Source organism: Rhinolophus sinicus, linkage group LG01 (genome assembly GCF_036562045.2).
Source record: "Rhinolophus sinicus isolate RSC01 linkage group LG01, ASM3656204v1, whole genome shotgun sequence".
Taxonomy (NCBI): Eukaryota; Metazoa; Chordata; class Mammalia; order Chiroptera; family Rhinolophidae; genus Rhinolophus; species Rhinolophus sinicus.
In genome coordinates, this window is record NC_133751.1 from 33,084,188 (window position 1) to 33,109,591 (window position 25,404).

The following is a 25,404-nucleotide window of genomic DNA, read 5'->3' on the forward strand; positions in this document are numbered from 1 at the left end:
ATACCAGAAGTGATGAGCCTTTCCATTGTGATAAAAAAGAAATATGGTGAATGCTGCTACTGAGTGCCATCAACGGAAAGGCAGGGATCTTCAACATGGAGAGCAGCGTGTTAAACCTTTTCAACAGTGTGTGTGACAAATTTCAACGTGTTGGGTGCAATCAGTCAGGTGCGAACTACGGTTGAGAGAAGGTGTATTTTACAGTGTGCCTTCAATTATCCTCCATCATGACAATGCTCCGTGTTACACATCACTTCTGGTATATGGAAAATTCTGTCAAATAAAAATATTATTGTGTGTCCTCATCCACCTTATTCACCGGATCTGGCACTGTGTGACTTCTAGCTCTTCCCCAAAGTCAAAATAATTCAGGACCATGAGGCATCCATGACAGCACAACTGAAGACACTCATGGAAGACGACTTCCAGAACTGCTTCAGAAAGTGGCAAGAAGGATGGAGTAAGTGTCTTTAAAGTGAGGGGGAGTATTTTGAGGGGGATTAATGACAATGAGTCTTTTACTGTAATATTTTTTTTTTCCATTTAAACATTCACCATGCTGTTTGATCACATCTCGTATACTATATTCATGAATGCATTTCTTGTATAATAAAATAAACATTCATTGGGAAAAATTTGACAAATATAAAAAGGTATAAATTTTTACAAACAAAAATGCCAAGTTGTTGAGGAAACTATTATTAATATTTTAGCTATAGTTTTGCAGTCTTATTTAGTTGTGATTATTTTCTATATTCAAATATTGGCCTTTTACTCTTGTTTTCTATGTAGAAAACAAAATTTTCACTTTGAAAAATGTGTACATTAAAAATACTAAAAGTTATCTAGAATTTAAATAACTCAATATTTTTAGTATTATATATATACGTATACATGTATATATATATATACTTTAGGTATACTTTTAAATATACTATTCTTGTATATACATGTTTATTTTTATGCTGAATATTACACAGTTACTGAAGGAACATCACTGGTCTGAGATTCAAGAGAATATGAAAAGGGAGCTAAATCACACACAATATCATATCCTAAATGATTTATTATTATTTCTCAATTAAAATCAAAGCAATACAATAAATCAAGTAATTTAATATATATTTTAATTATCAAAAAATAATTAAGTTTGTTGGTTATTAAAATGTCTTTCTGTTTCTCTAACCAAACTAATAACTTTGAGGAGGCACACAAAACAAAACTTTGGTTTAATAATTCACTGAGTCTAGTAGCTCAATTGTATATTTTAAGTATTATTAGCAGGTGCCTGAAGAAAAAAAGCATGATTTCATGCTTTAAGCTTCTGTCAACTCAGGGAAAAGATTTTATCCGCACTTTTGATGAAGGATGTTTGCTTAAGAGATATTTCCTGGTACAGAGAAAGGAACAAGGGCAACAAAAACAAGCTGAAGGAAGTATTACAGGATTAAGCTCACACTTCACACTTTAGGCTATAGAATTGATTCTTGTCTTTAGCGTCCCAACAGAATAAGAAGTTCTGTTAATCCATTAATATGACTTTTTTCTTTTTATTATAAAGTATTATTTACTTCTTGATTTTTTGGGAGTTAAATTTTATATATATATATATATATATATATATATATATATATATATATATATAATAATAATTTTAAGTTTATTGGTGTGACAGTGGTTAGTAAAGTTACATAGGTTTCAGGTGTATAATTCTATAATACATTATCTATGTATTACATTGTGTGCTCACCACCCAGAGTCAGTTCTTCTATTTGTAATTTAAGATTTATTAGTGCCATTGTTTCTGAGACCATATACATCTAAGGACATCTTTTAGTCTTCTGCATGAATGGAAAATAACTTGAAGTGGTATAAAATTTCTGATTTTTAACATTTTCTTTTTAAATCCTATGGCATTACTCCACTATTTTCTGCAGAGGAGAGTTTGGAAACTAACCTGTCACTTATTCATTTTTCTATATGGATGACTTAGATCTATTTATCTTTACAAATCAAAATTTGCTATGGCTTAAGAATGTTTTTCGGTTTTGTTTTGTTTTGTTTTTTAAATTTAAGTTTATTGGGGTGACAATTGTTAATAAAGTTACATAGATATCAGGTGTACAATTCTATAATACATCATCTATATATCACATTGTGTGTTCACCACCCAAACTCAGTCCTCCTTCCATCATCATATATTTGATCCCCTTTACCCTCATCTACCACCCCTCTGCCCCTCCAACCTCTGGTAACCACTAAATTATTGTCTGTGTCTATGAATTTTTGTTTCTTCTTTTGTTTGCCTTGTTCTTTTGTTGTTTTCAGTTTTATATACCACATATCAGTGAAATCATATGGTTCTCTGCTTTTTCTGTCTGACTTATTTCGCTTAACATAATAATCTCAAGATCCATTGATGTTGTCATAAATGGTACTACCGTGTTTCCCCGAAAATAAGACCTAGCCAGACAATCAGCTCTAATGCGTCTTTTGGAGCAAAAATTAATATAAGACCCAGTGTTATTTTACTATAATATAAAACCAGGTGTTTAATATAAAATAATAAAAAATAATATAAATAATATAAATAATATAAATAATATAATATAATATAATATAATATAATTAATATAATATAATATAATATATGCCGGGTCTTATATTAATTTTTGCTCCAAAAGACGCATTAGAGTTGATTGTCCGGCTAGGGGAAACACAGTATTTCATCTTTTCTTATGGCAGAATAATATCCCATTGTGTATATAAACCACATCTTCTTTATCCATCTAAGGAAGTACACTTTGGTCGTTTTCATGTCTTGGCCACCAGAAATAAAGGAAGTAAAAGCCTGTATTTTATTTTATTTTTCTTAAAATGTAGTAATAATTTGGACTGCATTTTTCTCTTCTCTTTAATTTCAAGATATTTATATGATTGATTTATGATGTAGATCATTGCTTCTACTTCAGTTCATTTCATTTCTTTTTTGGAAACATTTTCTTGGAAACATCTCCCATGTTCCCTATCCTTTTTCCTTGCTCTAGGCCTCAGGAATTGCAAGTTCCCGTGTGATCTCCTCTCTACATAATTTCTCAATTCCTCTGAGAACCTACTTTGTTTTTATTTGGCTATGTGTGCTTGTTGACTGAGTACAGAGATTGTTTTTGACTCTTTTAGACATTTTTACATCCTTTCCCTTACCTAGGACATATGTCCCACTTTATACTCTTCTAATTCTCAATGCTATATTTCTAAACTGATCACTTGCCTCTTACTTTCAGTTCCTAAAAGGAAACCAAGCTATTCTTACAATAGTTCAAATATTCTTCAGTATGTATTTTTAAAATATTTTAAAGCTATACCAAAAATAATGATAAAATAGTCAGAGCCTCTTCATTCGAAATGAGGGTATCAAATACATTTTGCTATTTAAAATTAGTAACACTAATCAGATATTTCATAATGTCTTCTGCTCTGTTATTTGTTAATTATGTATTAGACTTTAAAAATGTTAGATATCTTTCTGTTTATCTCCTTCATCAAGAATTATTAAATGAAGGCCTAGAGAGATTAAGCTACTTACCTCTATTTCACAGGTAGTTTGTAGAGGACATGAAACTTCTGTCCCTTGTTCAAGGACTTTTGTACTAAAACATATGATTTCATCCTGGGTGAGAGATGTTTGGCCGGTGTATCTTTTTTAGAGCCATTTCTTTCTTTTGATTTACAACTATTTTAGCATATCTTCTAATAAAACAAGGTTGAGAGTTCTAACAGCAAGGCAGAGCAAATATCTGTGGTCCTCACTTAGCTGGATGTCAGAGTACTGGACTAACGTTGACAAATATTTAATCATCCGTCAGCCTCTTGTTGGTGACTTTGAATTAATCAATATCCAATCATGCATTTATGCCATCTGTATTCAGTTCAGCTTCAATGGTAAGCCTGATTCTATTTAGATTGGCTTTGAATCTATTTTACTCTGCACTCCCGTTATCACTATTGTGTATTTCTTATTACTATAGTTTCCTGAATTCTCCTTGTCTTCCTTTTAGGCTGTATTCAATGCTGATTCAAAATGTCTTACAAATAATAATAATAATAGTAACATTCTGATCATACCCATGAAGCAAAAGCCTGATTTTAGAGATGTAAATCACCAAGTGAAATTTAGGATTACAAAATTGGAAAGAACTATAGAGATCTTCTAACCCAGGGCTCTAGAGATCTTTGAATCAAAACCTGGGCATTCCTGAGATTCTTTCAGGGATATGCAAGGTCAAAACTAATTTCTTAGTAATTTTAAGGTGTTATTTCTTTTTAACTTTCATTCTCACATGACTATACAGTGAGCTTTTCCAGAGGCTACCAGAATAGATGCCAAAGATATGTCCAGCTGCCTTCTCCTAAACCAATAAAGAGATTTACAAACTGTAAAATAACGTCACACTTCTCAATACATTTTATTATAGACAGCACAGTTTTATTTTGTCCTTATAAATGTTTTTATATTAACATGTAATAAGTTTAGTTTTGTTATTTTAATGCAAATTAACACATTTAAAAAAAATTCTCAGTTTTGCAGCTTCTAATGCAGTAGAAGTTGTTACTCACTTTAAGACCTGTGTTTGATTTCTGATGTTAACATTTACAAGCTGTACAACTTAGGACAAGTTAATTAACCATGCTAAACCTTCTGCTTATAAGTAGAGGACTAAAATAGGATCATCAAAACAAACAAACAAAAACGCGTTTATTTATTTATTTTTACACTTTATTTAGACATTAAATATTATTTTATATTAATTTCATGTGGATAGCATAGTGGTTAGACATTGGTATAATTTAACAAGTAATCCTCCTGATTAGTATGGTACCCACCTGGAACTATGCATAGTTATTATCAAGTTATCAACTATAGTCTCTGTGCTTTACTTTATACACCCATGACTATTTTCTAATTACCAGTGTGTACTTCTTCCTTCCTTCACCTTTTTTGCCTTGTACCCCAATCAGCCTCCCATCTATCACCCCAATAAATCTAGTACCCATCTAACACCATACATAGTTATTACAATGTCATTGACTATATTGCTTATGCTATACTGTACATCCACATGACTACCGTATAACAACCAATTTGTACTTCTTAATCTCTCCCCCTTCTTTCCTACACACCCCCAACCCCCTCCCATCTGGCAACCATCAAAATGTTCTTTGTATCTATGACTTTGTTTCTGTTTTATTTGTTTAGTTTGTTCTTTAGATTTCACACATAAGTGAAATCACGTGGCATCTGTCTTTCTCTGTCTGACACTCCACTCAACAAAATACCCTCCAGGTCCATCCATGCCACCTCAGATGGCAAGAATCCATTCCCTTCCATGGCCAAGCAATATTCCATTGTACACATGTATATGTACCACCTGCTCTTTATCCATTCATCCATTGATGGACACCCAGGCTGCCTCCACATCTTGATCATTGTAAACAATGCTGCAGTGGACATATGCATGCACACATCTCCTCAAAGTAGCATTTTGGGTTTCTTCGAGTAAATACCCAGAAGTGGGATACTGGATCCTTCTTTGTCTCTTGTTATAGCTTTTTTTAAAGTCTATTTTGTCTGGTATAAATATTGCTACCACAGCTTTTTTGTTTGTTTCCATTTTCATGAAATATTTTTCCCATTCCTTTACTTTCAGTCTGTGTGTGACTTCGGAACTGCAGTGAGTCTCTTGTAAGCAGCATATGTAAGGGTCTTGTTTTCTTATTCATTCAGCCACTCTATCTTTTGAATGTAGTGTTTAATTTATTTACACTAAAAGTAATTATTGGTAGATATGTAGATATTGCACTTTATTATTCGTATTTTTTATCTTCTTTGTTTCATTCTTCTTAAAGAAATCCCTCTAACATTTCTTGTAATACTGTTTTCGTGATGATTAACTCCTTTAGCTTTTTCTTGTCTGGGAAGCTCTTTATGTGTCGATTTGAAACAATAGCCTTGCTGGGAAGAGTAAGCTTAGTTATAGGCCCTTGCTTTTCACTTTGAATATTTTGTGCCAATCCCTTCTGGCCTGCAAAGTTTGGGTTGGGAAATCAGCTGATGGTCTTATGAGAGCTCCCTTGTAGGTAACTAACTGCAGTTCTCTTACTGCTTTTAAGATTCTCTCTTTGTCTCTAACCTATGGCATTATAATTATGATATGTCTTGGTGTGGGCCTCTTTGAGTTCATCTCATTTGGAACTCTCCACACTTCCTGGGATAGATATCTAATTCCTTTGCCAGGTTAGGGAAGTTTTCTGTCATTATTTCTTCAAATAGGTCTTCAACTTCTCAGTCTCTTTCTTCTACTTCTGGTACCCCCATAATGTGAATGTTGATACACTTGATGTTGTCTCAGAGGCCCTTTAAACTCTCCTATTTTTTGGACTTTTTTTTTTTTGTTTGTTTGCTGTTCTGATTGGGTGTTTTCTGCTACCTTCTAAATCACTGATCTGATCCTCTACTTCATCTAATCTACTGTTGATTCCCTGTAATGTCTTCTTCATTTCAGTGTTTGGAACTCTGCATCTGGTAGATCTCTTGTCTCCATTTTCTTTAGTTATTTTTTCTGTTCTGTTCTTTTATTTGGGACATGTTTCTTTGTGTCCCCATTTTGGCTGACTCCCTGTGTTTGTTTCTATGTGTTAGCTAGGTCTGCTCTGCCTCCTGGTCTTAGTAGAGAGGCCTTATATAGTAGGTGTCTGGTGGCACCCAGTGGTGCAGTCTTCTTGGACATCAGAGCCAGGTGCTCCAGGTGTGTCCCTTGTATGAGTTCTCTGTGGCCTATGTTGTAATTGAGCCTTGGTTGCTGTTTACACATCAATGAGAGTGATTGACCCTCAGGCTACTTGGTTGTAAGGTCTGGCCATGACTACAGTGGAGGAGCTGTGGTGCAAGGGCTGACCCTATAGAGCAGGGTTAGCCCTAGTGGGGCTCTGGTGCCTGTCCAGTCTGTCTTTTGGATTTGTCATCCTTGGAGGCATCCGGGTTATCCTCCAGCTTGGTCTGAAGCTGTCTGTCAGGTGACCCAACCCTGGGGTCTCCTAGGAGGGGACCCACTGTCGGCCAAGTTTAGCCACAGCCTGTGCTCCTCCTAGGTCCAGCTGGTATGAACCACAAGTCAATCTGCAGATTGCTGCAGCTTGCACTGGGCTTAGATGTGCCTTGAGAGGACAATCTGCAAATCAAGGCTGGCTGCCACTAGTGCTGGTCTGAGGGCTACTCAGCCAGAGGTACAGGACATGCTGAAACCAAATGTTGCTTGTTTGGGTTTTGTGAACATTTGAGAGATTTTATGAAAGTCTAAAGCATGAGCTAAGATAGGTTGTACAGAAAAGCCACTGGAAGCTGCTTGGTTGTGCCTAAAAGTAGGGTAGGGTGGAGTCTCCAGGAATTACTAAGATGGGACAGATGAAAGTTGATAGCCAGTTTGTTGTACACTCAGATATGGTGTCTGGCGAGTCTGCACACAGGAAGGGGGGAGAGCTCAACAAAGAAACAGTGACTTCCGCCAGCTCCTCCATTGTGAGAAAGGTATCCTTCCAGCACTCGCCTGGACACCAGACAATTCAGTTCCTCCTCATATTTCCCTGCCAACATTCAAGCCACTGACCAAGCACTGGAGCTCAGAGTGAGTGAGTTCGATACCGAGTAAGTCCATGTGCGGTCCCTTTAAGAGGGTGCCTGGGAGTGCAGCTGCTCTCCATCTCACTCAGGCAGAGTCTCCTCTGGTTTTTACAAACAGAAGTTACGGGGTCTTTGCTCCCCAGCACTGGAACCCTGAACTACGGAGTCTGGTATGGGTCTGAAACCTCTCACTCCTCCTCCTGGGGCTACCTTGCAGCTGAGATATCCCTCCCGATATTTAATGATCACATGCAGGTGTGGGACCAGCCCATTCTGTGTCTGTGCCCCTTCTAATCTTGAGGTGGCTTCGTCTGTATGTCTGTAGTTGTAGGGCTTTTGTTCAGCTAGACTTCAGGCCATTCTCAGTGATGGTTGTTCTGTAGCTTAGTTGTAATTGATGTGGTCCTTAGAGTTGGTGAGCACAGTGTTTATCTACTCCACCATCTTGACCAGAATTCTAAAAAATGCAACTTGTCATTAATAAGTAAGATTCAGGATATTTATGTTGCCTTTTCTTTTAGAAATCGTGAAAGCATTTTGTAAATGGTAAAGTTTTATAAGAATATTTTAGCTGATTGTCATTAGCATTCAAATTTGTAGATGTCCCATACTAAATCCAATGCTATAATTTCCAGAATCAGAATTCCAGGTGCCGTGTTAAATTGTCCACTCTTTTTGTGCCTGGAATAACACTACTTTACCACATGGCTCTCTTTTTTCTAAATTTAGAAATAGAGTTTTGGAAAACTATATGTCTACCATCATGCTAAACAATAATAATAATAATAATAATAATAATAGTAATAATAATAATATTTTAATACAGAAGATCTGCTGAGTCATAGAACCACTCAAATAAGCCACATCATGACATACTGTTGTTGTTTTTTTGCATAAAATGTTTAAAACAATTCTCCATACTTTCTTTAAAGATTTCCCTTTTTAATGTTCTTTCAGGACTTCAGATTATAAAGTCTCAATTAGGTCTTTTTTTTTTTTTTTTAATTATTATTATTGACTATAGCTTCCCTTAATCTTTCTATAATTCTGGGGTACCAACCTGCAGCAACTAATTGCAGTTCACAAAGTGATTAGAAGGTAGGCTCTATTCAAAACTAAGAGTCCTAAGTACATAATTCAGGAGAATTCCTTTGAAAAAAGAGAAGATGGGACATAGAAAAACACATTACACTTTCAGTGGTAGAGATCTTTTCTTTGTGCATATCTTCTGTATTATAACTGCTCTGTACATCTGACAAAAGGATTTAGGTTGTAACTAAAAATTAATAAATATAATGGTTTCACTAAGTTTTGTATAAAAGATTTGTACAAAAACACTATTTGCTCTAAACATTTCACCAAATAAGACTATTTCTTTTATTGTATTCCTCACATCAGTAAAAAGTGGGGTGATCTATCCTCATAGTCTTTCTATTACATTTTGTACAATGGCATGCTTTTGCCTGATGGCTTTTAGGAACAGTTCAATTCTAGAAAGTCAAATGGCAAATTGGTTGACATTGGAATTAAATCCCTGTTCCTATCACTAATGAAATATTTTTAAAAATTTAAGGTATGGCAGCCTAAAGCACACTTTATCCACAGAAATTTAAGGAAAGCAAATATATATGAAACAAATTTGTGAATTTTAACTCATTCTGTAGTGCAGCTGTACAGAGAAAAAGTAACTACTTTATTTTTGCTATATTTAATGTGTGAATATTTCTCCTTAAATCCCAACCTTTGAGCTGTGTGTGTGTGTGGCAGAGGAGAAGAGGAGTGACTACCCAAATGCTTCTGTTAAGACCAATCTGATTATTTAAAGTATTGTTTAGTGTTTGCTTATTTTGGGACAAAACTTTTCAATTTCTCAAATTATCTCCTCACCCTTAAAATCACTATAATCCTATATAAATGATGGGGGTGAGGTTTTTGTGTCTTTGTAAATCTGAGAATAAAGGGACTTTGTGTTGATGATTGGGTGTGTAAAGGCACCTGCTGGTCTCCAGGGCAATAACTCTTTTCTACTTGCTCAGGACACATCCTGCAAGTGAAATTGCATTCTATTTTTTTGGTTAAGGTACTGAAGACCTGTCAGCCATTTTCTTATTGAGGATTCACCTTCTCCTCAGCACTCTTGAGCTGCCAGCCACTGCTACCTGACAGATATGATATCACCTCACCACATCATGACAATGCCATGGTGAGTTTTCTGGCTTTCATGGTGAGTAATGAATTGAATTACTTCCAATTCACACAGGAAGTAAAATCAGCCTGAGATAGATACATTTCACAGCTCCTCTCTCCTTGATCACACGTTGCTCTAGGTTAAATATGAAATACCCTGCAAAGTCACCTCCTGCCAGTGGTTTAAGAGGTAGTTGGGGGAGAAATTCCTGCTGTTGCTGCATTTTTCAGCAAACCATTTCTTCTTTCTACAATTTGTTTCAGGATTAAAATAGGGTGAGCTTTTTTTCTACTTCTTCTAAATCATATTCCTCTTCCTGCTGAGTTGAGCTAAGACTTAATGGCAGACACAGAAGAAGAAATTGTTGACAATGACTCTGCAGGCCTGTCTTTGGTATATTACATCAAAACTTGAAAAATAAATAAATAAATAAATCTGGTAAAGTATCTTTCAAGGGAGTAGCCAGACCTGCAAATTCAATATAGATGTATAAATGCATATTAAAGAAAAACAAAAAAAAAGTACAGGGAAAGACAAAATAGAAATGTCTTTAGATATTCAGTCTCTGGATGGTGATATAATGGGTCATTGTTATTATTGGTATGACTTTTTTTTATTTCCCACAATTTGCATTACTTTTCTGATCAGAAAAATAAAAAAGTACTAAAATGTATCTTTATTTTTTCAAATACCTCTAAAATGACTTTCCCCAGAGGTCTCCCTCTCCCATCCCACCCAAATAACAGAATAAAAACATGAACAAAGGAGAAATAAGACAAAATAGGTATTATTGGGTCATAGTTGAGAACTCATTTAGGATAAAACTAACTTACAGATGTAATTTATGAACATTATTACATGTGAACTTTTAAACAAAAAAATGTCATTTTGTTCCTTTCCCCATTATGGTAATGTCGGATTGAAGTATAACACCAGTTAACTGGCCTTATACAATAGTGAGATTGTTTATGTAAAAAGACACAAGAAACATATTTAAGTGTACCAAAAAGGGATAAACTTTAATCAGAACGAGAGATTTTTCAAAAGGCAGCATATTTCTGAAATCCCTTTTTAAACCCCTAAAATAAAAGGAATGGGCAGATGATTTCTGAGGTCTCTTCATACCACAGTATTCTCCGATAGCATGAAATCCGACACCCTAATGAAGGATAATGCAGCATTGAATCAGGCCAAAGAGATTTACTGATAGGAAATATGAGAAATCCCTATTAATCAGCAGAGTAAAGGAGCCTAGGGCTGGTTTATGGTTCATTTTTTTCAGAATAACAAAAATGAATAAAATAGAACTATATCTGATTTGAAATAATGATGCTAAAATAATGTCAACATGTGAAACCAAAGATTTCAGTATTTCAATTTTAATGTTAGATTGTATTGCACCTTTATAATTGTGCAATATAATTATACATTTTGATTATATTTATGGAATTACCTTTTAAATATAATCAATGCTACAAGCAAAGTATTTCATGCTTTTATTTTGTTCATATCTCATAGCATTCAGTAAGGTCAACCAGATGGGGCTTGATAACAATTAACTTCAGTGACACTTCATTTATCAGGAAACTCCTTTCTGGCTGACTCACCTATCTAAAACCCCAGAAAAATGTAGGAGATTGCCCCAAAGCCACTTAAAATCCATGTCACACTAAAATATATGTGAAAGCTTAAAATCAAAGTGATGATAGGAAAATGAAAAGATGGCAGGCTGATAGCAAAGGACACGAGAGATGATGGTAAAAACACAGAATCTTAGCAATTTGAGGACATTGCTAAGAAAAACATTGTTATATACTTTTCTTAATGCCAAATAAGGAATCTTTATATTAAGTCTCAGTATAATAATTGAGGCTCACAATGATGCTAATTATTTTAAGCACCAGTGAAGTTTATCATATTTGTATACAGATTTCATCAAAGATTATTAAAGAAATGCAGCTTTGACTCTTAAATGGATATATTTCAATTATCTGAAAAACACATTTTTGTAAAACTAGTTCATTTCATTGTAAAAAATTATGAGTAAAGCTAATAGTGTTTTTAAGTATCTTCCCTTTATTCTTCTTTCAGTGGAAACATCTATTATTTTCCATAAAGTCACCTAATATTGTTTTAAATTTTATATTTTAAATTCTTTATTTGCTTTTATATTTTAAATTCTTTATTTTATTTTATCTTTTCAGTTAGAGAGTAGATGATCTTAAGATTCTGAGAATAACTTTTTATATGGTATTTGTACAGATATCTAAAAGACTGCTTCTAAAACGCTGCTCTTTGTAACAACCCCTTGCTAGATTATAGCTTCTATAGGTTTGTAATCCATAAGGGATAGGTATAGGACAAGTGATGGCTATAGGGCAATTAAGAATGATAAATTACCAAAAAAAAATTGTATTACACATTTTTATGTATTTTCTGAGAAAAAATGTAATATTTAAAAAAGTAAAAGGTTCTGTTTAATCCTTTTACTTTTTTGAAGAAACATTAGGAACAGACCTGGGGCTGAGAAGTAGCAAGAGCACTTTCACATGAAGTTGCATGGAGATGAATGGGAGATCCAGAGATCTTTTCTTTGAGTATTGCAGACATTTAAAGCTGGTACAGACAATAGTAAATTAATAATAGCTAGATAAAGTCTAGGCGCCGAGGACTAGAGCTAAACATGGGCAATGGAATCAACAGAATCAATTAGCAGTAACAGAAAGAGAAAATGGGGAAAATGAGAAATTTCTAAGGTAGCTATAGACACTGAAAATGTGTTTGGGGGCATTTGTGAGACAACTGGTACGTGTGTGCTGAATATGTATAAAGGGGCTGGGATGGGGTGAAAAGTTTCTTGAGACTTCTACTTCTGAGTATCTAGCAGGATATAATTGAATAAAAAGTATGCAATTTAAGTTTCAAAACATTTTATTGTGTGCACACTTTTATAATATGAAATATAGTTATACCATGTAACATTCCCTGATATTATTAATAAAAAATACATCAATGATGTCTTCAAATACTCTTTCCTGGGTACTATTACTGTAAGGCAGTTTGTCATGTCAAAATTAAAAAGACACATCCTAATTATTACAATAAGGACCCATCTAATATTAGTTGCATTAATCATAAGTACCATTTTCTTGTCATGTGGCAAATTTGATACATTAAAATAGCATTTTTATTTAATTATACAACATTATTTTAATCAAAGAATTACATCCCTTCATATAGAATAATGATGCTTTTCATTTTTTAAGAACATGCATAAATTTCTATCAATTTTCAACTTAAACTCCTAAACTTAAATTTTATACAGATGGCAGTACAGTCACAATAGTAATGACTTGGCTATTTCTGGGGGCAGCTCAAAATTTCTTTCCAGTATCACCATTACCTAGATATTATGCCATTGCAGTCCTTTCAATTCATCTATTTCTAATTTTTTTAATAACTAGACTGTGCCTTCCATGAATGCAAAGGAGCATGTTTGAAAATTCACCATGTCGCACAGTACTTGGCATATACTGAACTAGATATTCAATATATGCCTATTCAGTAATTAAGAGAATAAATGAATAGTGGATTTTTCCTTTCTTTCTCAGTTCATTTGGCTGAATCTGGAGTACTGTGCCTAATTCTAGTCATTGCCATTCCTTTACAGGTTCCTGAAAGCTAACGTTGATTGAGACCAGATGTCCCAGGATAATGACCCCACATTTCACCATAATGCTTCACGTTCCTGAGCAATAATCCTAGAATCCTCACTTTTACAGTTAAGTCCGCCAGCTTGATTCCTCAAATACCAGGCCCTGTCACTGAATTATTTCCCCATAGCTGAGCTACAATATGCAGAATGTAACAAATACATTCTGTTTCACAACTATCGATTCATTGATTTAGATTTCCAAGTACTTGCTCTCTTCATTCCCAGTGCCTCAGGGGTAGTGGTTATGTCTTGGATTATCTAATCCTATGTAACTCTTTAACAGTTTCTTGCATGAATTTGATAATAAATGCATATTTATCTGTGATTTATTTAAAATTCACCATAATCATCTCCTTTGGATAAAACATTCGAGGTTGTATTAGATAAAATACAATCTCAATCGCTTCTTGGCCTTTTGGCTAAGATCAAGTGTAGATAAAATACAATCTCCAGTATATATCATACAGAACTATTATATTAAAAATATTCATTAATTTTCAATGATTTACCCACTTATAAATATTTACAAAGTATCTACTATATACAAGATTCCATATAAGGTAAAAACAGTATAGTTACAATAATAACAATATGATCTCTAGCTAGATGAGTTTACAGCCTAGTAGAAGATGTAAAAAAAATACTCAGATATAAAATATGAAATACTCAGAATATAAGAGCCATGAAAGATATAACACTGTGGTCATATCAGAATTCAAGGATCTGGTCTTATTCACCTCTATCTCCTCAGCTCCTAGCGCAAAGTCTAATGTTGTTATTAAAGTACTGGCTTTTTAAAAACTGGTTTTAATTATTTATACTGATTTTAAAAGTTATATTTTAAAACCTAAAAACATGTTACCAAATAAGACACAATTATTCAACCTTTTAGAGATGAAATAGAGGCTTATGGGTTTCATATCCTTTCTATTGCTGATGAAGCCATTTTTAGTTTTACCCTATTAACCATTGCACCAATTAAGCTCATATACCGTTTTCCCCCAAAAATAAGATCTAGGCAGACAATGAGCTCTAATGCGTCTTTTGGAGCAAAAATTAATGTAAGACCCGGTATTATTATATTATATTATATTATATTATATTATATTATATTATATTATATGAGACCCGGTCTTATATTAATTTTTGCTCTAAAAGACGCATTAGAGCTGATTGTCTAGCTAGGTCTTATTTTCGGGGAAACACAGTAGTATTCTTACACAGCACATTTCTTCTGTGCATAAATGGAAAGGAGTGTGGCTAGGTTTTACAATCAAGGCATGTATGTTTAGGTTGATCACCAACAGCTCAGTATTACGGTTTCCCATTGGAGTATTGTCATAAATGCATGGATAGTTTCTGCTTTAGTAGTCATGGTCTTTTATTACTGCTTTTTTTTTTTCTTTAATCAGACAAGGTTTATTTTCCTAAGGATCTAAATATCTATTTATGCATCTTAATTTTTCTTCTCACCCAGTAGAAATATCATTACTCTTTCACCTTTTGGCTTCTGGATCAGAAGCTTTCCTTTTCTCTTTGGATCAGAGACTCATGTCCTCTACATTGAAATCCACCAAATTATCCCATAGCAGATATTTCATCCACTCAAAATGGCATGACAGAACTAAAGTTGCTTATAGGAAATCACCAATACAGAGGTTATAGCAAATGCATGCAACCCTTCTGGCTTTTGTTTGTTTGTGTGTTTGTTTGTGTGTTTGTTTGTTTGTTTGTTTGTGTGTTTTAATGGAGAATCTTGGCATTGGTTTCAGAATGTCCTGATCCTTTGATCTCTGATGCCAGCTTCAAACAACATAGCAGTGTGAGTATAAAGGACTTAATATTTTCACATGTACCAAATATGATTGTAAACAAATCTAAACCTCCCCCACCTCATCCATAAAGAACTATCAAATTGCTCGAAGATCTAAAACAGCCAGTATTACAAATAGAATCCTCATATGTTTAATCTATGATAGTAATTATAGAAAAGAAAGCATCTTGACTTTGGAATGTTGAGCTAATAATTACTACAATTCTGTTTTTGCTCAGAGAAAGTGTTTTATACAAACATGGTCATTTCTGTCTTTACACCATAAATAAATGTTTATTATTTTTCTTTTTATGTTTTGTTTTCCTTCACCAATTATACTTGTTTTCTCATTCCTTTCTCAATGAGAGACTCACTAATTCAACAGCAAGAAGTACTCCAAAATTAGTAGAGAAACCAGTTAGATTTAAAAAGTGTAAAAGGAGGAAATAGAATAGAAAAATTTCTACATTCAGGCAGTTAAAGTCACATTTGTAAAATAAGAAGTCTACTATAAAAATACACAGTCAGAGAACATTAAAAAGTTATTGTGAATTAAAACTACAATTGCTAAAATAAAACAAATAAAAAACTAGTGTAAGAGCTGGATAAGGGAATAAAAATGCCAAATGAACAAATTAGTCACCTAGAAAATTGAACCAAAGTATTGTCCCCACCATCATTTCTTTGTTTTTGTGGTAATTGTCCTAAGTTAACTAAAAATACTCCCCAAATTAGAATTCATGAAAAGCATACTCTCCAATTAAATGTTATTGATAAACAGAATAATTATAAAGATATTAAACCAATTTATTTTAAAAAGTTTTTAAAAACCTTTTAAAATACTCCTGGAATAAAGAGAAAAGCAAAGCTGAAGTTACAAAATATTTAGAGTGAAAATGCAGCTAATCAACACCTACAGAGGAACGCCTCTACAGGGTTCAAGAGAAACTTCTATCTTACAACATACTCATTCATTATAGAAGAAGAGACTAAAAATATGTGAACCAAGCACTCAACAACAATAAAAAGCTGAAAAGAGCAAATAAAACCAAAATAATATGTTGGGTTGGTATGTAGTGATCAACAGCTTTCTTATATCTAATGAAAGAAAACATTATGGTAGCAGAGATAGAGACTTTCCAATAGTAATAAACTAGAAAATTATTGAACTTTATTCAAATATTCAGGACCTATATGAAAAAAATTATAATTTATTTACTGCTTGTCATAATTAAAGACCAAAATAAATGGCGAGGAACAAGGCAAAGTTAAAACTCAAAAGGACAAGGATTAAAATTTGAACTAATCAAATTTAAAACTTATGATTGGCAAAGGACATCATAACTACCACAAGCATTAAGATATAAAGCAGAGAATCAGAATATGTTTTCAATTAATCATTTTTTACTTTTTTTTTTTTTAGCCACCCCCATGCCACCCCACAAATACAACAAAATTTGAAATAGTCAAGGCTTCCTTCCAGGTATGGAGATCTCATTAGGATTTTCTGTCCTGAATTTTTTTTGAGCAAAATCTGGAAAATGTGAAAGCATAATTAGATTTTATACACTCTCTCGGATGTGATTTGTTAAAATTCTTAAATTTAGGCCTCCTAAATATTTTGAATGAGATCTGCAACTCATTTATGAGAATATTTTCCACAGGTATCTTTCATTAGGAAGCTATTTTCCCCGTTGGTACATTGGGTCGCCTCATTTTGCTGTTTGTTTCAGATTATGAAAGTTTACAGAGGTATTTTTTGGAATCATTTTCTGAGTAATCTCCTCAAATCATATTCCATTATATCAGTTAACATATAGTTTTAAGTGTATGTGTTATAAATATCTGTAACCAAATCATTTGAAGGCTTGATGAATTTTTGACAACGTTTGTACATTTTTTATGAAGTTACTAGTAATGCTTTACTAAGTAGTGCAATAAATTTTTATTTTTAATCCCTGTGCCCAATTTTGGAGTTGAGAAGGTTGTTGGTAATAAATGTATCATGTACACTAAAAAAAAAAAAAAAAGAATATGTTTTCAAAACATTAAAGGAAGGTGATTGGCCTCCTCAAGATAAAAAGCCCTTCAACAACTCAGTCTACCAATACCACTCATTTCTTCTTTGTCTGTCATGGGAAATGCACAGCATTTACAACTTTAATTATAAGTTTAAATCTCCAATAAATTCACAATACAAATGTGTAATTTCTGTGCATCTTTCCATGTGTACTCCAGGTTGGGATATTTAGTCTTTACTTTAATTCTGATGATGTAACTCTCACTGCCTTTTTTGTCTTTTTCTCATACTAAACCTTGACACTTGGTCCACAGCCTTGCTATTCCCCACCACTTATTTCCTCACATAACAGAGTAGATTACCCAATTTTTATTTTTAATTTTTCCTAGAAGTTAGAGATTTTTATTACCTACCATAAATTGAGTAATTAGTACTATTCAACTACTCAACTACTAGTAGTTGAATGACTACTATAAGTTGAGTACCTATCTAATATCAGTTGAGTAGACTGCTTATATTGTGGCTTTGGCATCTCCCTTAGTTGTTCAAAGAACATGTCTCCAGTGGTCCTGCAAACCCCATAGCAGAATCTGAAATACAACCACATATCTGGCCAGTAAATAGTGGGTCATAAGTATTTTACTGAAGCTCAGATATCTTAACTTATTCAGGAGCTTCTCAAAGAAATTGCACTAGGGACCAGAAGTACTTTTCACAGGCATTCTAGATACTGTCAAGAGAGCATTTGACATTCATCTGACAGATGCTGAAGGCTGTTTTGGGGGAAATTTGAGACTCCAGTACAGCTTGATTCCAATATGTGTGTTTTGGTAACCCTTCTCTAGGCAGCAATAGCCTTATCTGTAGTTATTATAGAAACTGAGGTGTCCCAAGAGTGAGGCATTTTAAAAGGAATAGCAGTTTAGCTTTGTTTACTTTCTTCAACGGCATGAACAGCATGTCCTGAAACACAAGAAAAGCTACACAATTTTTTGAGGTCATACCTTTATGTACGTGATTGTTCCATTTGTCTGTGTTGTGCTTTAATCCCACTCCTGAAACTCTAGAATCAATTAAATTCTAGAATATATTCTTATAAAGCACCTGCCAACCATACACACTCAATTATTCCATAATATTTTGGACAGGGGATACAATAAAATAGTAGGAATCTAGGCATTTGATGTTAATGCTGCTGAGTGATACTCACTCATTATTCTCTGGCATTCCTCGGGCCCGATTTGAAGCCTGCCATTAATTAATATGTAGAAAGCTTCTGTTCCTGTTGTCATTGGTTTCTCCCTTGGCCTTCTTATCAAGAATTTTGCTTTAAGGCAACACATCCTTGTCACGACATATAATCCCTTCCTTTGTATAAATTATTGTACTATAAGAGTAAGTTACTATTTTTAAATATTTACTACATGAGGCTGATGCCATACTAAGAACTTTAAAATATATATATTAGCTAATATTTATTGAATGTTAAGTGGTTTCTGATACTGTACTGAGACCTCTATCTACATTATCACATTTAATCTTCATAAAACTCTATGAAGTGTGCATTAGTAGCCCTGCTTACATATTATGAAAGTAACAACCAGAGTTTAAATAACTTGGTAGCGTTACAACATTATGAAATGCTACAGTTTAGAATTTACACCTAGGTCTCCCTGATAGCAAGAACTAGAACACCATCTCCTGAAACTGGTCATCGGTGTTACCTCCTTTGTAGAGTGGCAGTTACAACCAGAATCCATTCCAGCAGGCAGTTTCTGATGGAAAAGGATGTTGGCTTGGGGCCATCTGAGCACAAATTATTGTTCCCTCAGTGAATTTCAGATAGTCACACTTTTGTCCACTCTTTGACTTCCTCTAGCTCCTCATTTTTTATATTTAATAGTTTTAAGACTCTGGGGTCATACAAAACTAACTTATGCATCACAAAATTATAATCTGTTTCATTACAGGTAGAGTTCCTTTGTAGTATCCTTTTGTTCTTGGCTACAACATACAACATCTTTCATATGTCAAACATATTATAGTTGTCAAATTAAAAAAACACTGTTATAGTTCTCACTGTTTTGACAAAGATTATTTTCTTGATCAAACTTTATTCAGGCTCTGGAACCTTCTAGGCCCATCTGTGTAGTTCCTTGTAAAATTCAGTTTTTGCAATAACCCTGCTAAGTCAGAATCCCCACCCTCTTATATCCAATCACCCCCTATCTAATCAGATTTCTCATCCTCCACGACCCCCTCAGGTGTTGTCTGGTTACCCTGGCTTATGTTCAGCAAAAATCCTGTTAGGTCGGGTTAGCCAATTCCTTTTTATCCTTTAGGTTTCCTCTTTGCAATTTCCCATCCACTTGACCCACCATCCTGTTCCATCAGTATAAATTCCCACTTGCCCATGCTGGATGCAAAGTCACTTCCCCTCTCTTCACTTGGCAAACTCTGCTTTCAAGTCCCACGTTAAATGCCATATCTACGTGAGGCATATCCTGACCTTTATACAAAGATTCTCCAAAGAATTACATTTATACGTCTGTCATAGTAAGCATTGATTATATTGTAACTCATCTGTTTATATACCAATCTTCACACCAGTCAGAGAACTCATAATAAATTTTCACTGGCAACTACTTTATCTTCGTCAACCTGGTTTATTTGTTGATCCTCATTGGTCTTTTGTTCAGCAAATTGTCTTGAGAGACTAGCCTCTCTTAAAGATAACTTTTTTAGGCTTGTTGGAAGAATTCTTTTGGAAACAATGGTCTGGAGTATTCAAACTAAATTAAATAATAAATTGTTGAAACAAAAATCTTACAGCAGTCATAGTGAGATTAGAATCTTAGAAAAGTGCAAAGCAGGCTTGAAACAATTACCTACTGATTTCAGAGTTGCACACCATTTCAGGTAGAAACACTGAATGACACTTTTAAAAGTTTATGGACTATCCTAGTAAAGAGATACTAACTCACTGAGGCTTTAGTTTCCACAGAAGTAGCTGTTACTAATAGATTTTTCCAGAATTGCTGTCTGAGAAAATCTAAGTGCATGGATTTAAAGTGAATGTGGATTAATTGGTCACTTGGGGGAGATTATAGAGATCAATAAATGCAGAGGGCTGAAATCAGAAATCTGAGCCCCAAAAATATTTTTGGAATTGTCAGAAGAAAGCCATTTCCTGCAGAAACTTATCTCATAGCTGCTATAGTGTGTTGATAGAGTGATGCCCCCATCTAGCTATTTATTTACTTATTTGTTTACTTATTTACTTAACATATGTCTTCTATTTACTTAGTTGTGCATGAAGGGCATTATAGAAGCATACTTATGTATGATACTCTATCATCATATTTAAATTAAGGCATTATCATCATTATTTGAAACTTGCCTGGATCTCCCCAGACCTAGTACATTCATTTTTTTCCCCCAGTTGAGTTATACTGGTAGCTTAAGCCATTTTCTGGCTGGATCTAAAGCAAAACAACTAAGAAACTTGGAAAATTCCCAGGTTTCAGTACCCAGGATTATTCGCAGGTAGTGCCTTAGGAATGATTCTTGAAGCCCATACTTCCCCAATTTAAATTCTAATACTCCAGGGTAATAACTTGTGCTTTTGTACATGTTTTACCTAAGATGAACATATATATTTACGCATAACATTCTTTTATATTCTAGAGTATTTTTATTTTGGTTAGCAAGTATAGCACATATGATTAGTTCATTACTTAATTGAGGACTTGGAAAATCTTTTCTTTCCCCCCTCCTTCCGCCTCCCCACCCCCACTCCTGTTCAAGCCGTTGTTTCTCAGTCTAGTTGTGTAGGACACAGCTCCCTGGTCCATGCTGGTATTATGAGCTTTGCACTCCCCCTGGCTGAGGCAGTCAGTCGCCCGTCGCTGGTCACTCATACTGGCGGCTGGCCACTCACGCTGGCCACCAGCTGCTCATGGCAGCACATGGTAGCCCATAGCAACACACAGCAGCCTTGCGGCAGCCTATGGCAGCTAACCTTGACCTCTGGCTGCTCACTGCAGCCCAGCTCCAGGGAGAGCTGTTGTTCACAGTCTTAGCTGTAGAGGGCGCAGCTCACTGGCCCATGTGGTAATCGAACCAAGGACCTTGGCATTAGGAGCAAGCGCTCCAACCACCTGAGCTACTGGGCCAGCTCTAGAACTAGGAAAATTTTAAAATAATATTTTCTGTATGTGGTGATTCTATTCAATTAATGAAATTCTAGAACATTAACTCTGAGACAGTATTGATTAAGATGTGCATATATTTATTTGGATATGTCAGAATCCAAAATTCAACTTGATTTTAATAGTTAAGGTAGGATATGTTTTTTGCAATTGGAATGCTTTTAGAATTCCAGTATTAAAATATTCAAATTAGTGATAATTGGATACTTATCGGACATAGTCTATAGAGTCAGGAACATAAATCCATAATGAAGACTTTGATACAAATCTATATCAAGTAGAAATACTGTTGTTATAGCTATGTGTGGTGTTAGACGGGTAGTAGATTTGTTGGGGTTATCACTTTGTGAGGTGTGTAAACGTTTAATCAGTGTTTTGTACATCTGAAACTAATAATAAAAAATAATTTAAAAAGGAAGTACTATTATTTGTATATAACAGAATAAAGCACGAACAGAAATGATATAGCATGGATTATTACAGTATTACATAGTGAAAGAAAACAAAAAGTTACAAGAGGCAATATATTTGTATTATGTAAACAGAAAAATGCAACCTTTTAGGTAACTCGGCTAAGAACAAGTATTGTCACTGTATATGCAACAATTTTGTTTAGTTCTGTTGCATTTTTGCTTCTGAGGTACCTTGTTCTTTTACCTGCTACATGATATAATCTGTTTGGCAGCCAAAGCACCATGATATGATGTGACAGAAAATACCTACACTGTTTCCCCAAAAATAAGACCTAGCCGGACAATCAGCTCTAATGCATCTTTTGGAGCAAAATTAATATAAGACCGGGTATTACATTACATTACATTATATTATTTTATTTTATATGCCCAGTCTTATAGTAAAATAAGACCGGGTCTTATATTGATTTTTGTTCCAAAAGACGCATTAGACCTGATTGTCCGGCTAGGTCTTATTTTCGGGGAAACACGGTAGAAGACATTTACTTACGCATCACGGTACATTTACTTATGTATCACTAATGCTTATTTTCAGTTTAAATCAGAACTTTGAGGTATGACTAGAGTTGACAGATAGAGGCCAGTGTAGGGCTATTGGATTATAGGCATCTGTACCTTTAGAAGAATTTTATTATTTTATCTTTTTAATAAACTCAGCATACTTTTTTTCTCTCTTCAAAAGGAATGCAGTTTGAAGAACTTGTTTTCATGTATGTATTTCCTAGTAAATCACATTTATTTTATACAAGATGGAATTTTTTAATGTAGCTGGAAGGTTATGTCATTAACTCATTAAATTTTTATTTACTAGCCTCATATTTCTGTTAAATGTTTGGCTAATTAACTCACAGAATCTGACACAGGGTGATCTGTGGTGCTGTGTCTTTCAAGAATAACTGGGTATAATTTTAATGAAGTGTGCTTTATTTCAATGAATTTAATCTAAATGCTCTATTTTTTTTAAGAGAGATGTTTTAAGGAAATTAAAACATAAAATTTTGTATTTTTGTATTAACAATTATGTTTTATGAAGGTAAATATTGTTTTGTAAACAATACATATCATATTATTTATGTAGCATCTTTATTTTAACAGTAATTTTTATTAACTGAAATGATAAAGATAACTTTTTGAGTTGCTATTAATGCCTGAGGCTCTTTTTTAACTAGCAGTATCAGCAAAACAGGAAGTAAATCCAGAGCTAATGAAATGGAAGTTTCCATGGTTCTATCTTAAAATAGGAACGATGTAGTAATATGGTGATTAGCAGTGATTTCTTTAGTGTAAGCCCTAGGGATACAATTCTGCATATCATGTCCCTGCTAGTCATAGACTCCGGGCTGGTAGGGAGCAGAGATGAATATTAGGAGAACATTTGTTTGATTAACTCTAGTAAAGAAAAACTCACTACTTCATGAGTTCTCAATTTCTCTTGAAATGTTGACAACTCCATTAGCAGAATATAGTATTGAAATGTGTCAGATATGCCTGAGTAAAAGATCTATAAAATTAATTTTCAACTCTAGCTAAAAACAAAACAAAACACCATAATAACTCAAATTCAAGTCTTTGGAAGTGATCAGTTCTGCTTACATTCTGTTGTACTAACACAAGTTAAATCAAATGTTTTTTGTTTGTTTTGTTTTGTTTTTATTGAGGTAAAAGACAACAATATAAATAAGAGATGACATCCTTCATTTTGAGAGAATGAATGAATAACACTTCTCACTCCATTGCTTTGCCCTAACTTATAACTGTTAAGATTTATGGAGTAAATCAGTACCCTGTTTCCCCAAAAATAAGACCAAGTCAGACCATCAGCTCTAATGCGTCTTTTGGAGCAAAAATTAATATAAGACCCGGTCTTATATAAGACTCGGTATTATATTGTTATGTTACGTTATATTATATTATTTATATTATATTATACCCGGTCTTATATTAAAATAAGATCGGGTCTTATATTAATTTTTGCTCCAAAAGACACATTAGAGCTGATGGTCCAGCTAGGTCTTATTTTCGGTACTACATGTTCTATCTATTATAAGACAGACATGCTTTAAAATACTTAGGCCCTACATTAGCTAAGCGCTGTTATCTATGCTCTTATAAAACTAGATGAAGAATATTATTTGCTAATTTATCATTTCAATAAGAAAGTTTGAAAAATAGTCTCTTCTAGGTATGATGACACATTATCAGTGTAATAAGAAGGCCAAGTTTGTGACAGACTGTAATTGTAAAAGTACATGAGATACAGTCATTTATTGAAAACATTTACTCATAATTTCATTAATTCTATAATTTCTGTTCTGCTTTAAGTCATTGGTCTCTGAGGTAGTTAGATAACAGTTACTTTAGATTAAAGCTAATCAGATTGATCTCAATTTCTGAGTGAGGTAAAACACAAGTAGTAAGAGAAACACAAAACTATTATGAATCATATTTGGGGGGATGTAAAATCTGTAAATCAATATTTCTGAACCTACTGAATATGGTTTATAGGCTAAGAAGAAAATTATCCGTTGTCCTGAGGCTGAAAATTCTTAGGGAAACCAATAGTTCTGTGAGAAAGAAAACTTACCAGCTATTCTCAACACTTTTTTTGTGTGTGTTTTTTTCTGTTCTTTTTTTTTTTTAATCTGTTTGTTTATTTTTGTTTACCATTTACCCCAGTTACAACAAATGCTGGCTAGTCACTGCATTTAATTATTCATTATTTTAGTATTTATTTCAGGCTAATTATGTGCCTGGCTCTTAGTTAGGTACCTTCTGAGACACCCAGTTATTTCCCTCAAGAAGCTTAGAATATAGAAAAAGAGGGACAACATGAACACAAAGAGTTATAGTAATAGAAATATGTGATAACTGCATATATATGGTATACATGTGCTATGCATTTTAAATCGTTTAAACATGTAAATACATTGTAATAAATATTTTAATATTCATAGTATTAAAATATCACATACTTTTTATACTATAAAGTCATGTAGCACTTCATTTTTCACTTCTGCAAAAAGGGATGGTAAAAATAAAACCTAACTCACAGAATGATCTTGAGATTAAAATGAGATAATTAAAGTTTATAACACAGCACTATTTAATAATCATCAATTATTATTGAAGATTTCTAATAAATTAGTTTCTATCAATGTTTTCTAAATGTAATTCTCATTTCTATGATTTCTGCGGATTTTAATTAAAATTATATGTAAAATTTTCGTCTATTTTCCCTACCTTTGCAATTTTCTTTCACCATCCTTTCAGCCACGCCTTGAATATACACACCAAAAATATCCGTAT

At 33.7% G+C, this 25,404-nt stretch overlaps 1 long non-coding RNA gene across 9 annotated transcripts in view; it reads left to right on the forward strand.

Moving 5' to 3' along the window:
* LOC109449577 (uncharacterized) overlaps positions 1-25,404 on the forward strand; it is a 473,005-nt gene that overhangs the window by 57,723 nt on the left and 389,878 nt on the right. For 6 of the 9 annotated variants that reach the window (XR_012494653.1, XR_012494647.1, XR_012494654.1 and 3 more), the window contains exons 2-4: positions 9,759-9,881; positions 13,537-13,647; positions 15,354-15,403. This is a non-coding gene — a long non-coding RNA (uncharacterized LOC109449577). Of the gene's footprint in view, positions 1-9,758; positions 9,903-13,536; positions 13,648-15,353; positions 15,404-25,404 lie in introns of all 9 variants that reach the window. The other 3 variants (XR_012494659.1, XR_012494658.1, XR_012494649.1) reach the window with 3 other exon arrangements.